The following is a 22,977-nucleotide window of genomic DNA, read 5'->3' on the forward strand; positions in this document are numbered from 1 at the left end:
GGTCTAAACAGGTGACTGTAGCTGACATGATCTCTATTGCCTGAAAGTGTGACTTTGACCTGGTCCAGTTCGACCAAACTAGCTGCAGTTGCTGCTTTATGCCTTTTCATCCTTTTTTACACTTAAATCTATAAGAATTCATAACTCCGGTTCTTAGTTCTGCTCTTTTTTTTAAGCTGGTGTGGGATCCTTTTCAGTACTTTACAATACTGACAAAACTGAAGTTCTGATCTTCAGCAGACACACAGCCCTTTGAAATAACTCCAGTTGGCCAGCGGAGCTCAGACCAACCCCCACGCCGAAAGACCATGCCCACAACCTCGGTGTCATACTAAACAGTGAAGTCTCCATGAAACGTTAGGTCAATGCCATTGCTTCAGCCTGCTCCCACACTATATGCATGCTCCAGAAAATATTTGAATGGCTCCCCTTCAGCACAAGAAAAACTGTGACAAAGGCCCTTATTACTAGCCAGCTCAACTGTGGCAATGCACTCTATGCCGGCACCACCACCAAACTCATGCAAAGACTTCAGACAATCCAGAATGCAGCAGCCAGACTGACCCTCAGCTTGCCCAAGATACACACATCACCCAGCACCTGAAAAACCCCACTGGCTCTCTGTCCAGAAGAGATGCCAGTTCAATCTCTTGACATATGCCTACAAAGTCCTCCACGACCAAGGCCCAGGCTACATGAACCACCACCCGATCCCTCAACAACCAACCAGAAACCTCCACTCCACACTACTCGCCCTCGCTCTTACACTACATATCCGCCGCAACTGCACCGGAGGACACTCCTTCTCCCACCTCGCTGCCAAGGCCTGGAACACCCTTCTTCTCCACATCTGCACTTCACCCTCGCTGAACCACTTCAGGAAGTGACTCAAGACCTGGCTCTTCAACTGATACCTGCAGGACAGTTTCTGGATTTCCCCTAGGGTGGTTAGCCATGCTGTACAAATAGTACTTGATTAATTGATTGATTGATTGGATGGCTGGGTGAAAGGCAGTGAAGTAAACGATTAACAGGGGCTGTATAGTTTGATTGCAAGATAGTACATGTTCAGTCTTTGTTTTCCAGATCTGTGTCAACTCCTGAGTGACAGTAAGCTCTCTGACCCCAGAAAGCTTGCTAGAGGCGGACCACTGACTCAGCACCAGCGTCCATAAGAAGGTGCCTGTGAGAGACCCCAAGAAGAGTGATTCAGATTCCCTCCTGGCAGAGGGAGGGGGAAGGTATGAGTGAACTTGAATATGGGGAGGGAAGGGTTCCCATGCCCCTTCTGAGAAACATGGAGGAGGTTCTGGTCAGCGGTGGTCCAGGGCACCCCACTGCCAACCCCTTTACTTCAATAGCTCTGAGCTAGGACACAAGCAGGGGGACTCTATCTGTCCTCAGAAAACACTGACTTGTTGGACCTCTACAGGTATGGCCAATGTGGCCTTGGGGGAAGGCTGCAGACCATACCATGATCTCCTTTAGGTGGGGGATAGACTCAGAGGGTGAGTTTGTGATCCCTGAGGATGGAAGATGTCACTGTCACCAGGTGAAACTGAACGGGATCTCTGCCACTGCTCTGAGGGAAACCAGTGCTAGGCAGACCATAATAGTGGAAAGGCTAGTCTCTCCAGAGCAATCCATCAGTGAGGTGTATAAGGTGACACCAGAGTGACTCCAAGGCCTAGTATTCTGGCCTCCTGATTTGGGCCTCAGTGACATAAAAGGTTCGCCAACATCTTGCACCAGCCCCTGGACCCAGCTGAAGTGAGTTCCTGACCCCCAAGGAGTACCTCTCAGGTCATGTACACTTGGTGTGGCTCAGAGTGCTGTGCATTTACATTTTTGGGCTCTTCATAGCCGCAAATGGGCCCATTCTATTCAAGATCTCGAAGCTTGCACCATGATTCAGCATGAAGCACAGGCAGCTGCCTCTTTGCGCACCAAGCATCGACCGTTAACGGGGACCGCCAATGCGAAGCTTCATGAACTCCCATCCGTGACAACTTCAGGATCTTTGTGCTATGTCTACAGCCTCCCGTGACGCACTCCCTGCTCCTTGCGGCCATCTCCTCCATGAATGGGACTCTCTGCACACATTTAAGAAAGAAAACTTTAGTTGGCCTAACCTGGTAACTGAAGCCAACCTGCGCTCCATCGCGGTCGACCTGAAATTGTGACTTTGATCCGGTCCAGCATGACCAGATAGCTGCATTTGGCGCTTAGAGCTTTTAGGAGCTATTTTACACTTAAATCATTAGAAAAAAATCATAACTCCGGTTCAAGTGATTGGACTTTTGTCGTTTTGGTCTTGTTTTATTTATGAAATTCTGCTCTATTTTTCTAAACCGGTGTAGGATCCATTTGTGATGTGTTTTCACTGTGTGTCTATTTTAAGTGTTTCACAGGTAAATTTGGGATTTGCTTGTGCTTTACTTTGACAAGTATTGTGTTTGCTTCTTGACCAGGACTCACAACCCACATCCAATGTACATTTAATATAAGTTGCTTCTATTAGAGAATAGGTTGGAGACCCCTGACCGAATGAAACTCGAGCATGGAAGAACATACCAGATGCAATAATTACCCCTATTATCCTTGAATCAGGATTTCTAAAGGACTAGGAAAGATCGTAGTTATCACATTTTAAATAACAGTGGTTCTTATTCCACGGTCAACTGTTTGTTTTCTAGAAACCGTGTACTTTATTTAAATGTTGATGATTCATACAGTCCTGTAATTCAAAAACTTGTGCTGCAACTTTCGAAAGCATACACGAAATACCACTGCCTTGGACGTAGCGTTTGTTGTCTTTCACCGATAACATTTTTGCCACTGGCTGCCCAGCCCTATCCACTCAGTGAAATAGCTAAGTCATCCCACTTCCGCCTCTGAGTCAAGGAGGGATGCTTCCGGCATGAATCATCCCGTGACGAACAAGGCCTCCGGAGTTATTTGCATTTCAAGCTCCACCCTTCATTCTAGGAATTGAAAATGTGTTCTGCGCGGGCCCCAGGCTACTGCTGATGACAATATCTCTATGTAAAGTAGGGCTTAAGAAATTGTCTTATGACTAGGTTGTATTTAAAAATGAAGCACACGCACTTCTTTGTGTTGCTCAACAAAATGTAAAGAAAAACAATGATGAGAACAAATTAAAATGGGGCTATTTTATTTTTTCCACGTATATAATGAAGATTTTTTATAAACTGTATTACGTCCTATTTAGTTCTATCCTATTTAGTTCTAAAGTATGTGCAAATGTACACGCCTGCAGTTCTTCCCCTTTTGCCCTCATTAATAAATCTCTACCAAACATTTTAACTCAGGGCTCAGTCAGTAAGCAATGTGCGACCTGAACACCTTTCACAAATATTCCACAAGTTCATAGTAAATGTCAGACCAGGAATATCTAGCTATGAGAGAGCAGCCGGGCTCGGTGATTGTCTGTGACTCACTCACTCATGGCTCATATTAGTCTGGCCTGCAGCCAGAAGATAAGTCAGAAAATGAGTTTCAAGGGAAAACACCCAGTCGGTGTGCTCGTTTTTATAATTGTTTTTTAAGATTAATAGTCTGAGCTGACGTAGGCTGTCGCCTATTACCAAGAAACAATGACATTTTGTTAAGTGATCATGAGAAATATGCATTATCGTGATTCTATGAATCACTGGCGTCATTTCAACAAAATCAGGCTTGTTGTGGAAGTAACAACACATGCTCTTTCACCCCTGGTGACGTCACAGGATACCATTTACCACAACCGCTAATTCTGATGGGGGAAGAGGTGTCCATTTTTTGTAAATGTGTATTGAAACATCAAATCTGAAGCATTATAATGGCAATGCTTGATAACAGGAGGTAATAGGTGCACCAGAGCAGATATTAGCTTTCAAAAGATACTTGGTCAAATTAGTTAGTTGAATATCAGAGACTGAACATCAGTCCGCAGTGGTTAAAAATAACAACAAAACATGACGCGCTCAAGTTTCCCAGTTTCGTGCGTGAATAGCCATAAAGTTTTTTCTTTGCATTCTGGGATTTGCCTTGGGATGATTCATTTTTTTAACCCCTTCCCTGCTCATGACGGAACCACTCCGTCATGAGCCACGGTCGAGCTGGGCTCACGACGGAGTGGTTCCGTCATGCCGCGGCCGTTGGCTGCCGCTCCGCCCACGCGGCGCCTTTTCCCCGCCTGTGCGGGCGTCTAACGTAAGTGGGGGGCGCCGTGACGGAACCACTCCGTCATGAGCACAGCTCGCCCGTGACTCATGACGGCGTGGTTCCGTCATGAGCATGGCGGCGCCGCGCTCACCGAAAACCCCCCCAGCGCCGCGGCGGAATTCGCGCCGTGGCGAAGGGGTTAAATGAGGACTACAACTCCCAGAGTTCAAAACAAATACCTGGATCGGATGAATTACTCATGCCTGGGCCTCGAAAACTTGAGAGCTTCTCAAATCCCATTCAACACACTCTGGGATTTACTTTATGTTTCAATATTGCTACAAGATCAACCATTCTTACTGCTTTTTTCGTATTTGATATGTGCACAATAGGAAAGTCACTGTTCAGTGTTCCCTGCCAGGGCAGCCAAATTTAAAAAGAGGGCATAAGACCCTTCCTGTAATAACGTATGTGCAACCTTTGTGGCAACGATTTCTCATTAAAACGGGGCATTCTCAATTTTGCATAGAGACAAGTTGTAATCATATGAGGAGACGTCTTGTCCCTGTGCATGCTGGTTTTATAGAAACATGAAGAGATAAACAGGCACTGTCAGAGATAATAGATCTGAGCTTGATGTGCCAACGAAAGGCGTAGCAGCATTAGCTCATTATAGCCAGAATTCTAAGAAACGAAAATCAGACTAGGTTGAAGGTTTCCCTGCATTTATTACAGTTCTGTTTTGATTTATATTTGAAATGATGGTTGAAAGACAAGGGAACCTTCAATAAAGTCATCGGGCAATAATAATGACCCTAAGCCAATAAGTGGGGTAAAAGGCCGCTTTATTGGACAGGTGGGCAAAATAATCCATCATTATCACAAAATACATATTTCGAACTATCACCCCCCACCCCTACAAAATTTTCCCAACAACCAACTTCCCCTAACGTTGTTCGGCCTAATCCTCCTCCCCAAACCCCTATCTACCTCTCCTGCCTACCCCTTGCCTCCAACCTCGCTCCCTTGCTTCCCTCTGTCCGTAACTATTCCTGATGCCCCCAACCCTTCCTGCCTGTCTTGCTCTCCTCCAACTCTGCCACCTGGCCAAGCGACAATCACCAAAAAGGGATTTTTTTTTTTTTATATACATATGCTGTAAAAATTATAAACTCATATAGAGGGATGGAGGGTGGGCCAAAAACGCAACCGCCTACCTCAAAGCCCCTCAGCAGCTATGCGTGATGGTTATTACGTCACCATAGCGCTCGCGCTGCCACAATTCCAATCAGGGAGCGCGCCACCTGTCCGGGCATACCATTGCCCGAAGCTACCCGGGGGTGGAGAATCTGCGATTGCCACCCCCAGGAGCCCTCATCGGGCAATAATAATGACCCTAAGCCAATAAGTGGGGTAAAAGTCCTCTTTATTGGACAGGTTGGCAACATAATCCATCATTATCACAAAATACATATTTTGAACTATCACCCCCCACCCCTACAAAATTTTCCCAACAACCAACTTCCCCTAACGTTGTTCGGCCTAATCCTCCTCCCCAAACCCCTATCTACCTCTCCTGCCTACCCCTTGCCTCCAACCTCCCTCCCTTGCTTCCCTCTGTCCGAAACTATTCCTGATGCCCCCAACCCTTCCTGCCTGTCTTGCTCTCCTCCAACTCTGCCACCAGGAAAAACCCTAATACAGGAGTTTTTCCTGCCCTCCCCCCCCATAAAACCGACTACTCTCTATTGACTGGACGCTTGTCATCAGTTGATAGAACACATGCCACTACTGTCGCCAAACAGGTGAAACTTTATTTGTGCATAATATTTGCAGTGGATCTCAAACTTTGTCAAAAAATGCCCCCAAAATTCCAACAGTATTCGAAGAAAAAAAACCCAAGCAGTACAGTCCAAAACCTACCACTCAATATCTTAAAAAGTTAAAGGGGAATAAAAAAGTTTTTGTGAAAAATAAAAACTTGACAAAAAACAAAAGGAAAAGGGGGAGGGGGAGTGGGGGGGGAGTTTGAATGGGTAGGGAATGTTGTGGGACATGAAGAGAATCAATGTCTTTGCCGCAAAAAAGTCTTACAACATCAGAACAATTTGTTATTATAACAGTGAAAAACTGTTGCTAAAACAGCGTAAACCTAACACCATGTGATAATCTGAATTTTTTTTAAACCTTCTCCCTTATATTTAGCAGATAAATGTCATTACCTATGAAAAGATAAGTGAACGCCATTGTGCCTAAAAAATTGATAGTCATCTTTTGTAATGGACTCGTGAGTCAACCAACCTATTCCGGCACTGTGACGATGAAGGTTTCTTTTTACTTTCCGCCTTGCCCTTTCTACTGCTGTAAACTTTTCTGCTCCTTTCCAAACTCTTCATGGCATTAATGCTGTCAAAACCAAATGTGTTTCAGGCCATGTCTTTAACAGGATTTTAAGATCTGTTTTCATGTTGATAATTAAGCCAAGACCTGACAATTGTACGAGATAATTTTCACCAAGGTGAATCAGCAACATCGCCGGTTTACTTCTACAAGACAGTTCGCTGATCAGAGGCAAAAGCTGACCCCACTTCATGCCGCTCTTACCAAACCATGACAACAGGATCTCTTCAGAACGGAAACCCAAATTTTTCCCAAACTGCCTTTTCTCCGCTTGTTTAGCGGCCCACTTAATAAAAGAATGTCCAATGATCCACACTCGGCGTTGGGACAATGTGTCACTGGCACAAACACCTGAAAAGAAAAGGCAATTAGTATCATAACTTAGGAACATCGCCTTCTAAGTGTCGAATATAGCTCAAGCAACAATCAGAAGTCCAACGTCCCAATTTTTTAACATCACTGAGGGAAAATCCCCACCTGGCAGCTTCTGAAGCCGCTCCTATTCGGAAACAATGTGTTCTAAAATGAACGGGGTCTTCCCCTACCCTTTCTAATGCTCTGCGCAGAATCGCCAATGTTTGGTAGGCTGTTAGCCGGGACCCATCCTGATGCCTGAAAACAAAATTTGATGTTGCCCCCCCCCCGCTAACGAAAAATCTGACCATGCTTGCTTAGGGCATAAGGGGCCCTTAATCGCTTGTAAAACCACCTTCGAACCTTTACCAATCTGGTCCTTTTTTGACTGTTCTATGAAAATAGAAATAGAGGAGTGAGGAAGAGAAACATTATGCACTTTTAGGCCCTCATCATGAACTGTATCAAACAATTCTGAGATTCGAAATGCTCCAAAGAAAAGCCAAATCATACATAGTGTCAGCAAATGATATTCGAAATGAGAAAAACATACCCCACCGAGAACACATGTAATCTTGTATAATAATTTCAGAGATATAGGTTCTCTTTTGTACTGACCCCTCTTTTTCATCTTCGCCCAACCATGCAATATTCTCCGACCCATCTCACCCGCTGAAGGCTCATAACCCCAAAAGAATTTTCCATAGAATGACTCCCCAGCCAATTTTCCGGCTATAGTAGTGGAAGATATGCTCTTGTGGATATTGCCCATTATGAATCTAATTATGTCGTCATTACGCTGTCTGAAACCTGTCCCATTAGGAGATCTATACTTAGCACCTGATTCTAAAAATTCCAGCCAAGCACGTCTGTAAGCCAACTTGGTGCTGGTAGCTAATGAGCTCTCGGTGAGATGATGAGTGGTCAACTCGCCAAATCCCACACCTCTCGGGGGACCGGTGTCTTCTGACAGTCTGCTCCGGGCGCCAAACCACGGAATCTCGCCCACTGGAAACGAGAGAGGGCATCTGCGATGTTATTTGCCACTCCCGCAATATGTTTAGCTTTGAAAATCATATTAAACTGCAAGCATCTTAACATAAAGTTTTGCAAAAGCTTTAGTAACTTTGTATCTCTGACTTTATGCCCATTTCCTAGATCAACTACAGTTCTGTTGTCCACATTGAAGACCACTGTTAGCTAACTGTGGACCCCAGATGGCCAATGCCACTATAAGCGGAAAAAGTCTAGATAAGCTATGCTCCTCTTTTCAGCAATCCACGCGTGTGGCCATTGCTCCGCACACCACTTCCCCTCCCAAAATATGCCAAAGCCATTGGCACCAGACGCGTCAGAATATAACTGTATTTTCCAAACAAAATCCTCGTCCAACGACCAGATTGTAACGCTGTTGAAATCTTCCCTCGAAAAGTGCGCCTAGCAAGGAGAAATCGGATGGGTGAACAGGTAATAACCTAAAGGCCGACTTAATGTCGCATTTCGCCAGCTCGGAATCTTGTCCTGAAAGCCTTATCATACCTAAAGCCGTATCCACAGCAGCAAACTTTATCATGGAATCCTCCCTAGCAATGAAATCATTGATGGATGCACCATGTGGCCAGGAGAGATGCTGAATCATTCGGAATTCCCCTTCCGCTTTTTTAGGTAGTACACCCAGTGGTGACACGATAAGATCTTCCAAAGGCCATGTGTCGAAAGGGCCTGCCATCCTACCCTCTGCTACCTCTGTCAACAATTTTCTCCTAACAACATGTGGGAACTCTTCTGCAGACTTTAGATTTTTTGCAAAACGGCGAAACCTGGGTCCCTGATATCCTAGCTTGAACCCTTCCTTAAAACCCCATTCGAGCAGTGATGCTTCATGTGTGTCAGGGTAATATGCCAAATATGCACTCAATCTGTCAATGTTAATTGGTGTAGAAGCCCCTTCCTTTAACTGGCAAACCACCCCCCCCCCCAAGTTAATTGCTCCCCAAAACATAGAGTGACGGCATGTCTCCCTCCACATTGTGAACATTCATGTTTATATTTACATGGGTTTTTTATACAAAATCCCTTATTAAAGTTCCAGCATGTGCCGGACATGAAAGACTGTTGTCTGTTCCAACTGCCCCCCCCTCCCCCCCAGGGTGGGCTTACTTTGAAAGGGTCGACTGTGCACTGCTAATCCACTCGCAGTATGCATGGCTGGCGGGGGCCTTTGTGGATACATCCATTGCAGCCAAGGTTCATTGTCCACTTCGCCCCATGGTTTCTCGGGTATAAGAACTAATCGTGCCCTGAACTCTTCGTCATACCGCAACCATGCGTACCCACCAAATTCAATGGCCGCTTTCCTGATGGTATCCATATATTTAAAAATCGCCACTGACCTGTCAGGAAAACGTTCACAATATATACTCGCAAAGATGAGAAACGCCGAAGTCCAGGTATCGATATTAGTTGGCACCCAGGTCTCCTGGCCAACTCCCACGCCTCTTCTTTTGAACCCTCTTTTGCCTGGACCTCCCTATGCAGGAGCTTAAATACATCCACAAAATCCCCCCTCCAAATCTTTTATTTCATGACTTTGGATAAATGGGCACCCAATGGCATCGAGAAACCCATGTAAGGTAAGAGCTTCAAACCTGATGACTGTGGTGCATTACCCTCTGCTTTAGTCCCCTTATCTGTACTTACGGGCTCATGATGTTTTTTGTCTGAGCTGACAGTATCTGCAACTGCCTGACTAGCTGCCAATGTTGCCTTGTCATCACCGCCATCCGTGCCCACACCCTTATCAACGCATAAACTTTTGCGACGAGATTTAACAAATGCCTCACATGTTGTCATGGCCTGTCTGTCTTCCGACAATATTCTCCTCTTCCGCCCTGTAGTGTCAGGTCCGGACTTGATCCCTTTTAGTGCGTCAACCTTTGATTTTCCCTGCGAAAAATAATTTCTGGAAATATCTTTAGTAGACCCCCCCCACTGTTTCCCAAAAGAAACAGAAAAGTCCTGCACCAGGGTATCTTCCTCCCCAATTTCCCCTTCTTCCAAAGAGGCATTATCAGCTTCCACTGACGTGTACTTCAAAACCCCCTCCTCACCTGCTCTACCATGTACTACAACCAGGAAGCTCCCCATCCCCAATACCCCCATCATACACATCCCATTTTATCCCTCTCGCAAAACGAGACGCTTTTTGGGGATCCAACGGCGTGGGGAATTTCGCCAAAAATCCCCCTCCTCCATACTTCGTATGTTGCAGGACACAAGAAGCCTGGCATGCGTGCTCCTGCTGCCCTTTTTTGTGCATGGCAGCGTCTCACCCCCGGAGGGCTGCATGGCGCTTGAACTCGCAGCTACATGTGATCTAACCTCTTCAAACTGTGAGAGTCGGGCTGTATCCCTAATCTCTTTAGGCATCCAAACCCAATGACCCTCCACCTTCTCCTCCAGGTCATCATGCACCTGACCTCCCATCACTTCGCCAGTATAAACAGTAAAAGAATCGCCCCCACATGCTTCCCCGGTCTCTCTCGATGAGAGCAATTCCTCATCAGTAAACTGTTGGGTCATAGAATTGCGCCCGTCTAAATCGCGGTTTACATGTACTGGGTGTGACATTAGATCCCCCACTGCACTAGAAAACATTGGTGACAAGCACCTTTCCGCTGATGGCTGTGTAATCAAGCTTGAACCACGTAATTGTTGCTTGTTAAATATACAAATGTCATGCTTTTGTTTCAACAATGCTTGTTTGTTTCCCTTAGAATCATGTATTTCTTGTAAACAACCACTAGATGGTGTATTTTCTTTCCCCATTAATCCCTGAGCTGTTTGAAGGGAAACCGAGCCTTTCACTGTTTTCCTTTGCTGCTGTGGCAACAAAACCTTAGAAGCACGCGTGCGTGGCCTGCCCCTCCCTCTCTTCGTCTGTGCCGGCGCTGACACGACACCAGAAGCCTGAGGCAGCAACGCGCTACTCTCCAGCGGTAAGGAATCCTCATGTAAATTCCTCACACCGAGTGAAGGAGCTGGAGAGCCCTCACTCGATAAGCATGCCGCTACCACATCTGACACACCTCCCGCTGCCCTGCGCGTCTTCCGCTCAAGACCCACCCACGCCTGTGACAAAACTCCAGGCATTACTAAGTCCTCTCGTCCTGCTTCACACAATACACGCAGCGCTTCACGTACTGAAGCGGCTGCATCCATAACTCTGACTAAAAAGTACAATTTTTAAATTGCTTTTCCCAAAAATGCAACCGCCTACCTCAAAGCCCCTCAGCAGCTATGCGTGACGTTTATTACGTCACCATATTTATTTATTTATTATTTTATTTATTTAAACTTATAACGCGCAACAGCTACCCACAGTGGGTTTCCCGGCACGAAGGGATAGACTCAAGAAGAAAGAGCAGACCTCTAAAAGCAGCACCATGAGACAACTAAATCAACATGCAAATCAATGAAAGAGTAATGCTTTCAGTTTTTTCCTGAAGATGAGAAAATTTGTCTCTGTTTTCAAGGTGGAGGGTAATGCATTCCAGTGTTTAGGGGCAAGATGAGAGAAGGCCCGCCCTCCCATTCTTGCAAGTTTAAAACGAGGAATAACAAAATCACAGTTAGCAGAGGACCTGAGTGTACGGTATGGCTTGTAAGGTTGAACAAGATTTTGCAAATACTTCGGGGCCGAACCCTGCTTAATTTTAAAAAGATAACAAATGGCTTTAAAGTTGACACGATTGGAGATCTTGAGCCAATGTAGATCATGTAAAGCTTGGAAGGCTGATTGTCTTCTAGGGATATTACAAAGAAGACGGGCTGCAGAATTCTGGACAACCTGAAGTTTATTTACAGTGGCCGCATCCGCACCAAGGTAGAGGACATTTCCGTAGTCCAGGCGGGAGGTTACTAACGCCTGGACAACGGTTCTCCTGGTAGAAAGAGGCAGCATCCATAAGATTTTCTGGAGCCATCGTAGAGTAGTAAAACAAATGGCAGCCACCTGTGTGGCTTGCTGTCTCATGGAGAGTTTATCGTCGATGAGAAAGCCGAGGTTGCGGGCCACTGAGGATGGCTGGGGAAGGGGTCCCATCTCGCTAGGCCAATGTTGCGGGCCCCATAGATCTTTCTGTTTGCCAAAGATGAGAATTTCGGTTTTGTCACCGTTAAGCTTGAGGAGATGCCTTTGCATCCACTCAGCTATACGTGACAGCCCGATTTTCAAGACCGATGGATCATTGCTTTCGCAGCTAGAAAGGGAAAAGACAATTTGAGTGTCATCGGCATATGAAAAGATGGTCAGCCCAGCATCTTCTGCAATAGAAGCCAGGGGTCTAACGTAGATATTGAACAACAGAGGGCTGAGTATGGACCCCTGAGGAACGCCATATGCCGATGTACAAGTGGAAGAAGTGGCTTTCGTGGAAAAGACCTGGAAAGTGCGCTCACTTAAAAAGGAGGCAATCCAGGCCAAAGCCGGACCGTCCAGACCCAGGGAACGAAGAGAGTTCAAAAGAATGGAATGGGACACGGTATCGAACGCCGCACTCAAATCCAAAAGGATAAGCGCAGATGTTTCACCGCGATCGATACCGTGTCTTAGACTCTCCGTTACCCCTAGAAGGGCAGTCTCAGTGGAATAATGAGCACGAAAACCAGACTGGGATGGATGTAAAAATCCCGATGATTCCACTAGATAGTATAGTTGGGTGTTAACATGTCTTTCCAGCACTTTAGAAAGTACGGGTAGCAATGATATTGGCCTGAAATTAGCAAGATTGGACACGTCGGCTCCAGCTTTTTTCAAGAGAGGGACAACCATTGCGTGCTTCCAATCCTGTAACACCTGGGATTCACATAATGAGGCGTTTAAAAGTCTCATAAGAACCCGCCGAGGTGTGAGATCAAGTAGTTTGAGAAATTTTACAGGTACAGGATCACGCGGAGAACCCGATCTTATGCTGCTTAAACAAGTGGAGAACGAAATGCTCGCGCTGCCACAATTCCAATCAGGGAGCGCGCCACCTGTCCGGGCATACCATTGCCCGACGCTACCCGGGGGTGGACAATCTGCGATTGCCACCCCTAGGAGCCCCTATTCTTTTGTTTCTGCGATACAGAAATAAGCAAAGGACTATTATGAAGGCTACACTGTCAAACGGCCTTAATTTCAAATGGAAATTAAAACAAGACAGTAGCAAAGGCAAAGGAGCCTTTGTTATAGAATGGCTATCATGTGTGTGGCATGGATGAAATCAGGGCACAAGTCCTAAAAAAAGAAGTGGGGGACGCTGACGTCATGACAGGAAGTGACGTCACGAAAGGTGGCTTGCACCATCAGACTCATTGCCTCCCCTCGCTCACCCCTTAGATGCGATTGCATCAGAGAAGCCAGCGCATGAGCAGCGTTCTGAATGAGCTCCGATCTCGCCCCAGAGAGGCCAAAGAGTGAATGTGTGGCTCCATTTGCTCCAGTTATCGAGCTCCCGGTAAAATAAGTGGGGGGACGCCGTCCACCCGCGTGGTACCCCGACTCGAGCCCTGGATGAAATACAGCTACTAAGGAGGAGCGAGAGGAAAGAGGAGTATCATGAAGTTGAGAGATGGAGGGGCGGAATGTAGAAATAAGTGAGACATGAGGGCGAGCTAGCGAGGAGCGACAAAGAGGGGAAGAATGGAGGGTTGTGCTGTGTCATTATTTTCCTTTTTGATAGTCAGAACCATCATGGCTCAACCATCAAAATCCAAGAGAACACATCATGTACTTGGTACCTTGCAGAACCATAGTTCAAAAGACAACAACCAAAGCGTTCTCTGGAATAGTCTTATTTGCTGGATCTGGGTGCAGTAGAAACAGTTCGAAGTCTGAACTCTCATCCTTTGCACTTTGAAACGTCTTTTACACAGTGAGAACTACTTATCGCTTGTTGACATACTCTTACATAGTGGATGGTCTGGCGAGAAACAACATTACCAAGGTCTGGCAGGAGCACAAAGTCTTGTCTGCCTGTTTGGCATCTGCAGATATAAATACAACATTTCCCTCTAACAGTCATTGTTAGGCATTCTCAATCTGGAACAGGTTGGGTAAGACTTTGTTTGGTCCATAACTATTCAATCTGCTCATTGTCTCAACAAATAGAAGATTGTCATTGAAACTCTCCAGAATCTACTGGCAGCTTGGCCTAATCTTATGTGTAATCAAGAGTGTAGGTCTATTCTCCATCCTTGCCCTTGCTCCTCTATTAGGGGGCAGCCTTTTACATAATTTCAAGGAGGGCTTACTGGATTCTGGTCTTAATTCCTGAAGAGCCCTTGACATACCTACCAGTACATCATCTTTCAGGACGCACCACTTAGGACTTCAGAAAGGGATGTCCTCCGAGATTATCTTCCAAAAGTTGAGCTTGTGAAAGACTACAATCACTGTTAACCAACAGTTCTTGGGAAGGCCAATGTGGAGAACAATTAAACAGTGCCTGAACCCTTCCTAAGTTTGCTTTTTTGTGCGGTAAACCCTTACCTCACCTTTTCTTTGAAATCCTCCACCATGGGGAAATAGTTGGCGGGTGTCAGAACATTAAGGAGACTTCAACCACAATTAATACCGAGAGACAAAGCATATTCAAAGGTGTGACCAAGCAAGTATGAAATAGACCATAAGTGATGTGTGTTATTTTTTAACACTAGAACCGATCAACCTAATCCAGAGAAAAACAAATTGGTTGGTAAGAGAGCTAGTGCAGTTCACATCTGCTGGTGAGCTATGTGAGCCAAGCTGTATTCTATACGCGTCGTTCTCATCCCTATGCCCTCCCCTCCAGAGATTCCCCAGTGGCTTGTGGTGTGCGTTTGATTGAAGAGTCATAGGAAAGTTTGGTGGGACGAAGTGAACACTCATCACTTCTACGTGACTAGAATACTTTTATTGTAGTACATTTGACCATGAGAGAGGAAGGAATGAGGTGGAGGTGCAGGTGGGGAAAAATACACGGGAAGAGAGAGTTGTTTTGTTGGCTTTTTTATTATAACACATCAGGTCACTCAACCTAAAAATGACACAGAAGTTCAGGAGACTAGGTCATCCATCTCGGGTTTACACAGGATGATACATAAAAAGAAAATCCAATAGAGCAGTCGTGGCAGGATCAGGCTCAAACCTGAGCACTTATAAAAGCATCAAAAACAGCCTTATTCACTACAAAAGAATACAAAGTTAACTGGTTTCAATATAGAATGTAGAATGTATGGCAGAAAGACCTCAAAGTAGAGGACAGTGTGAAGTGCTGGGTATACTTTTGGAATGTAAAATAGTCCATCATGCTTTACAATACAGCCAGTCAACTGGAGGGAGTGGAATACACCCAAAAAGACCAATTGTATTAAGGTAAGACAGATATACTCCACTGGGCTGCACTAAGATATGATTGACAAAGTCTCAAGCCAATGCCTGAACTAGGCTAGATGAAAAAAGCCAGTGGTTGAATGAAGTAATTCCAAAGCACTCTGTTAGTATATAAGAAACAATAGACTGTTGCATTGTCAAAACTCAGGCTTGAAAACATTCCCCTTATCAATTTACTCAATGACCACCATGCATGATCACAAGTCTGACATTTAACTCCCTCGCCAAAAAAACTTAGATGACATACTTCATGTTCTAACCCTTTCCACCTTTTCGCTGCTTCGACACACAGGGCTTGATTCACAAAGGGCCTCTGCACTTGTTGTGGAGGCTCTGCAGTTGGTGGGGGGGGGGAGACTCTGCACTTGGGTTGGAACTTTTCACAACTAGAATTCTCATTGCAGAGATTCTGCCCCAAGTGCAGAAACTCCCTCACAACAGCGGGGCCTCTGCCACATATCAGCCCGTTTGTTTCTGTTCCTGGTGAAACAAGCCCTGTGAATGGCAGTGCCTTGGGTTGGTGGTTCTGATGGTGAGAGGCTCAAAGAAAGCAAATGTTTCCCTACCTGAAGCTTCTGCTGGCTACCTTGCATTAGCTCTCCTGCAGCTACTTTTCCGGTTCTTGGCACTAAGAGGAGTGAAAATTACTCTCAGAGCAGGAACAATGGCTTTGGTGTGAACATGTATTTTTCTTCCCATTTCAGTAAGATCAGTTATGGTGGACACAGGAACTTCATTAACTTTAAAAGAGTCTGCCTTTCACAAGTTAATGAAATGTAAATTGAGACCTGCAGAAAGCAACCCTTTGTTCCTCCATCCAGACTAGCACCAAACCCAGTGGGAGGGAATCTTCCCCGAGAACTGATTTTGAGTGACCACAGAAGAGGGAAGAGCTCATTTCTCTGCCTACACCTCTAGGTGGGCACACAGGCTCTGTTGAAGGGAGCAAGGGGTTCTCCATCTTGAATGTTTGGAGTAAGGTGCAATGATTGTTCGAAGTAGTAGCTAGGATTGCCCTGTGAATGTTACCCCATTGGGTAGGGAGGAGCCAAGATTCATACCACCCAGCAGCTGGTGCCAACATCAATATGCAACCAAGGCAGCCTCTTCTGAACTCTGTCTAGACCTGCAGAATAACAGAAGAGGTACTGGGCCCTGCTTGCCATGACCCGAGAGGAGCCACGAGGAATGGACCAGCTCCCTTTTGTACCTAGGGCAAAGAAGTGGACTCTAAGGGTTAGTGGGCTGACCTCCTGTGAGGATACAGTTAAACAGCAAGCTGAAACACACTCCTTTTGGAAGTGGCTAGTTGCCCAGTGCCAACTGCACCTGGACTTAAACTTACTAGTGTCCTCTGCTGGAGTGATGCATGGTCACTAAATGATGTCCCTGTGGACATGGGAGCTTTAGAAGTGACCCTGAGGAGCCTCTACAAAAATCCTGAAAATGTGGGATTTTAACATCCAGGGCCTTAGGAGCTCTGATGGGGACCTTGAGAAAAAGGTGTCTGACTTCACTGCACCTTCCTCGGATACAGCTTTAGGCCTACCCCACTAGAGGATTTTGAACTCTATAATAAGACTAATTCAGAAGGTAAAATCCCTGGCCAGGATGAAGCTTCTTGGTGTAGCCAACCTGCGCTCCTTGGCAGTTGACCTGAAATCGCATCTAAGTCCTGGTCTACCGCTTCTATAGACCATCATAGTGGCTTAGCACATGTTGCCTCTATTTCTACTTAAAGCTCTAAAAATTAATATCTGATTCGCCTCATTGTATTTCTGTTGTTTTGATCATTATACCTTACTCTCTTCTCTAATTCATTTTGAAATTTAAATTGCTTGATGTTTCAATTTTTTTACTGTTTTGGTGCTGCATTAATACTTTACACATTGCCCTACGTTAAAGTTGTCTGCTCGGTGCTACAGCTAGCAGGGGTTTGAACTCAGCTTAATTTATTGAATTTAGGTTTCACCCTCAGAAGCTAGTGTTATTTTTCCTTGAGGTTGGTGACATAATAGTAATCTACTTCCCTATTAATAATTTCCCCATAAAGTATAATTTATTTATTAATTCCAAGAAAAACATCTTATAGAAATATACATACACCACTTTGCCCATACCCAATATTAAACTATACAGAATATACAAAATACAATATAAAAATCCCATAACTAAAGAAATTACAATTCATTAAGCTTGCCAAAAACTAAAAATGTATTAAGGATTTCCTCCATTATATACCAATAAAAAAATATAAAAACAAGTGACATAATTCATACAGCAAACCTTAAACTGGAATAGTCTTTTTGCAATCTGCACTATTAATTTTACATTGCCTTTAGAACTCATTTCTTTGGGTAAACAGACTATACCTAGTGATTGCAATTACAATATCAAATGCTGTCATAAAGTATAACTTGTGCTTCGTTTTGTGATCTTATACCATGCTTCTTTAACAATGGACGCCAAATTCTTCTCCTTTCATCCAAAAGAAGAGTACAGTCCAACAATAGATTACCTACTTCATTTTTAGGTCACAGAAGCAGCAGCCATTATTTTCCCTGACCCTTCTTTTTTACTCAGGGATTCTCCAGCTGGGATCAATACTTTAGCACATAGTTCTACTGCTCTTTCTCAAAATCACTGACTCCCCTCTGTAATATGTAACTATTAATAATTGGAGAGGAAATAGATAGCAGGATAAACATTTCAAATAGAAAATGGATGGGATTATGCCAAACAATTAGGAAGATAAGGAAGTTAAGGAGGGAGAATTGAGAATCCTGTGAACCAGACTCATATAAAAAAAGACAAATAGGTAAACCATATGAACACATTCACAAAAAATGTCACAGGAACAAGCAAGGCAAGACCACAAATACGAAGAGATGGAATGTGGAGGAGAAATATATAGCTGTGCATCAGACAGAGGAACAGATAAATATATCACAGACTACTTCCAAAAGACACCTGCTAAAAGGAGTCATGGCGTGTTTGAGTATAAGGATATTGATCTGATAGTAGACCTTAGAAACACCTCCCCCTCAGGGGTAGTTACAAAAAATGAGAAGGGAAAAAACATGATTGTTATAGCTGACATATATTTCCATTATATATTACAAAAGGGAGTCAGTAATCATGAGAAAGAGCAAGAGACCAGTACTAAAGGCACATAATTAATCCATTTAACCAAAGAATAAATTTGACAAAATTAAAACTTTATTTGCTCAAACTCTGGTTAGAGATAAAACAATCTTAAAGGAAACCTATTTTTAAAACTCCCAAAATAAACATTACAAGATGCCAATTTGTGCAGTGTTATCAGGAAAACTGAAATTATTTTAAACAAACTAAGGCTCCCCTTTGAAGAAAACTAGAACTAGCTTAGTTCATAGAGCTGACCTAAGGTCAACCAATACATGATTATCATTACCTTGTGCAGTTTTGTCACTATCTGAAAACTAATTGGTTAGCAAACGTTGGGTGTAATTTCTCACATTCTTAGCAGAACAAACGTATGTGGAGGGGAAAAAGGTACATTCAGAAGTGGATCCTGTCCTGGGATCGTCAGTGCTCCTAGCAATCCAATCCATTCTCAAAAGACTTTCTGGATCTGCAGAAGATCAGAAGAGACTTGACCTGCTGTCTGTGACTTAAAAGGAGCCCTGAAGGACTGGATCGGCTCCCTCTTCTACCTAGGACAAGATGTGGACTCCAAGGGGCCCATTAGGATGTTGGGCGGTGGAACCACCGCGGCGCTGGCGGTGTGGAAAAATGCCTTTTACTGCCCGCGAGCAGCGGTCCTCACGCCCGCCATAATAGTATAGCGAAACATGGACCATTTCCCGACCGCCGTGGTGCGACGTGCACCGCCATCAAAGTGCGCCCGCCACCGCGGCGGTGGCAGCCAATGGAGACTCACTGCTGTGCAGAATGACGTCTGCCCCGCTCCACAAATTAGGAAGACTCAAGCAAGCAGACGCACCACAGCGGAGACACTGCCCAACCAGAGACGGCGGAAGCTCGACAGCGGAGCGCGAAACCAGAGTCCCGGTCATGACCGCCATGGACCTAGCTCTACACGTCTTTCCAGTGCTGTACCTGCTACATCACCAGGAACTTATGGACCGCTGTGGATGCCACTGCAGGTACGCAACAACACAAACACAAAACACAACACACTGGCTGACACAGGATCCAAATCCACATCAGACACCCTAAGGGGGACAGGGACACATCCACAAGGGCACCCACACATCACCCACCAGCCACACAGTCACCCTGCTGCATCCTGGACACACAGCTACTGCCACCATGCAGCAATGTCCTAGTCACGTCACCGCAGCAGCGAACACAAGCAAATACATGCGCACAGTGCAGAAGGCAGGGCCATTGCCAGGCATGGGCAGGGCACAAAGACCACAGGGCCACACCCCCTCCACCACACACTAGCATACCCCATGAAGGCACATGCTATGTGCCCCTCCTGTGCACCCCATGCACAACAACAAGCCAGGTCAATACACACCCTGCAACACACAACAAACAATCATGGAGACACACACTGCAGGAGTGGCTGCACAAGAACACACAACACACAGCACAGTAGCACAGGGCCAGGAAAACACACACACCACCACACTCAGGGAAATATAAATGAGAACAAGCAACAAATGAACACATACAAGGAATTAACATCCAAATGGACACACAGCCTGCACAGTCACACATACATACCACAGACTGACACACACACATACACACACCAAATGCCAACAGCAATGGGCAATGGAGCACAACAAATATGGAAACCAAGGTGGGCTGCACACAAATGGAAGGCCATGGAGACACACAACAAGCATGTGTACATCACATCAACACAAGAAACAGAGCACAGCACCCTCACACCATCAAAGCACACATGGCTGGCACAGTCAGTGAACTCAAACCACAGACAGCTCAGTCCAACAACACAGGGAGACAGCAAGGCAAACCACGTATAAGCACAAGGATGAAAGGAAGGCCCTGAAGTCAAACTGTGAACAGCCACACATCCATACAACTACTACACAGGAGTACACCAGCAGCACTACACACAGGGCCCATCTACAAACCTCAGGACTGACAAACACCAGTAAGAATCTACACACATACCCCCCTCACACCAGCAGCACACAATATCAGTGCCAAACACACTGAAGGCTGGAATACTTGACAGTCAATACACACACAAACAACCACACACCCTGGGCTCAGCCACAAACATCACACACACACACAGGGATGCCACCACAAATGTGGAAACAAATACAACAGACAAACACATAGCCCAACAGAAACACACACAGAGCCACAACAACAGACATGCCCTGTGCAGCTAAACTGGGGAAAGGCAATGGGAGCACAGACACAACAGGAGTGCACAACCTCATCACTCAGGAACAATGCACAGACAACATATCACAACACACACAAGAAGTACACCATTACAGAACAACACAGTCACAGCAAACAAACAACAGATGCACAGGCAGAACAATCACTTAGCAAACACAGCAGGACATGAGGGGATGCACACCAGGCAATCACAAGGCAACATACACACACAGCACTGCATGCACAACAAGCTTTGTGTGCACACCAAGCATACCAGACACACACAGACATCAGTGACAGAACAGCAACCCACACAACACCATACAGCACAGCACAAAGACAACAGCACACCCAGGAAGTGAAGCAAAACCACAAACAACACACATACATCCAACACCCACTAGATGCACAAGTTTGGGACACAAAGGTGGAAACAACTTGACCAGAGGACTGAGCAGCACACACAGTTGAACTGCATAGGAGCAACCATGACTGACAAACAGCACCAGAACATCACGCATGACCCATTGGGGAAATGCCCTGAGTGACACATTGACCCTGGCCAAAGTACTGCACTACAAAGCACAGTGTCACACATGAATTCATGGGGAGGCACACACACATACAAACCAAGGGGACAGCTCACACCAAAGTGAAGTGTACTGCATGTCAGTAGGGGACATGGCAGGAGTGTACCATACACAAAGAGAGGGAGTGCAGACCCACAATTGGTAGGCAGCTGAAGCACAGATAGGGGATGGCATGACAACAAACACAACATGCCACACTGGAGGAAAGAAGGCAACATGTGACAGCAATGCATGAGAAAACACAAGCACAATGGCAGTGTGGAGCAGCAGGTCTGCACAGACCCCACAAACAGCCACCAGACACATGGATGTGCAACAAAACACAACACCGACTTGCCAGTAACACTCTCTGCATACTCACAAGTGACAAAAACAACAATTAGGAGTCAGACAGAACTGCAAGGACACACCAACACACTGCACTGTGCACAACATACAACTCACACATGGGCATACAATCCCATCCACAGGGATGAACAATCAAAACAACAGGCACACAACTCCTGGGTGACACATGTGTGTAGTTGACAGTGCAGAGGCATGTACACATCCACACTCGTCACAAACTCACCCCCTTCACACTGCACACTACCTGGCCATCCAAGAGCACAAATGGAAAGTAAGCCATGGGACTAGGATGACTGGCCATCACAAGATGACAACACACATGCACCACTGGGCACACATAAAGGAAGAACACACATACATGATGACCCTGGACAGCCTGCCTGCAACACTGTGCGCAGAAACCCACTCTGTGTTGGCAGTGCCCCCCAACCTGACATGTGTACAATATAGCCAACATGAAATAATTAAGTAAATGACTACTGCTGACCATTCAAAGAAGACCCTGTCACCCCTGAAGAAAAGAGAGTAAGTGAGCCCAAACATTGACTATGCTGAAGTGCCACACAGACCATATGGCACAGTAAACCATTTACACACAGCAAAATAACTTTATTCAGTAAGGACACTGACAAAATAGACAACAGGAGCAACTGTCTTTGTTCACATATTGCACAGATAGGTACCATGAGAAGAGACGAGCAAGGCACAAGATGCAGAGCATGTCCATGACAATCTGCACAGGCAAGGGCAAAACAGCAGTGAACAACAAGGCCAGTGGCCAGGGCAGAGTGCAGAGTTTGTCCATGAGAAGCTGCACAGGGAATAGTTCAATTCAGCAAAGAGCAACAAGGCCAGTGGCCAGTTCAGGGTGCAGAGTATGCCCACGAGAAGCTGCACAGGCAGGGGGCATACAGCAGTGAACAACAAGGCCAGTGGGAAGGACAAAGTGCAGACTGAGTCCATGAGAAGCTGCACAGGGAATGTGTGCGACTGTACCTTTCCATGGTCAGCAACACAGTCAGGGGGAAACAATGTGCAGTACTGGCCCACCTGTGTGAGAGACAGGTGTGTGAGGGTGACCACCACTCAGACTTGGCTGTCAGGTGGACTGGGAGCTGGCTGCGTCTCGGGGACTGTCAGGGCACTTGACGGGGGAGAGAGCAGAACAGCTGAGGTAGAGCTATCAGTGGCTTGGCAAGCCAGAGGGCTGCTTGGACCAGGTGGTGTAGTGGCATGTGGAGGTGGAGTCATGCAGACGGGAGACACGGTGTGGCTGGGAGATTGTGGAGGGGTGCCCTTCCACTTCTTGGGGATCCTAAATGGCTT

The sequence above is a fragment of the Triturus cristatus genome, chromosome 11 (genome assembly GCF_964204655.1).
Source record: "Triturus cristatus chromosome 11, aTriCri1.1, whole genome shotgun sequence".
Lineage (NCBI taxonomy): Eukaryota > Metazoa > Chordata > Amphibia > Caudata > Salamandridae > Triturus > Triturus cristatus.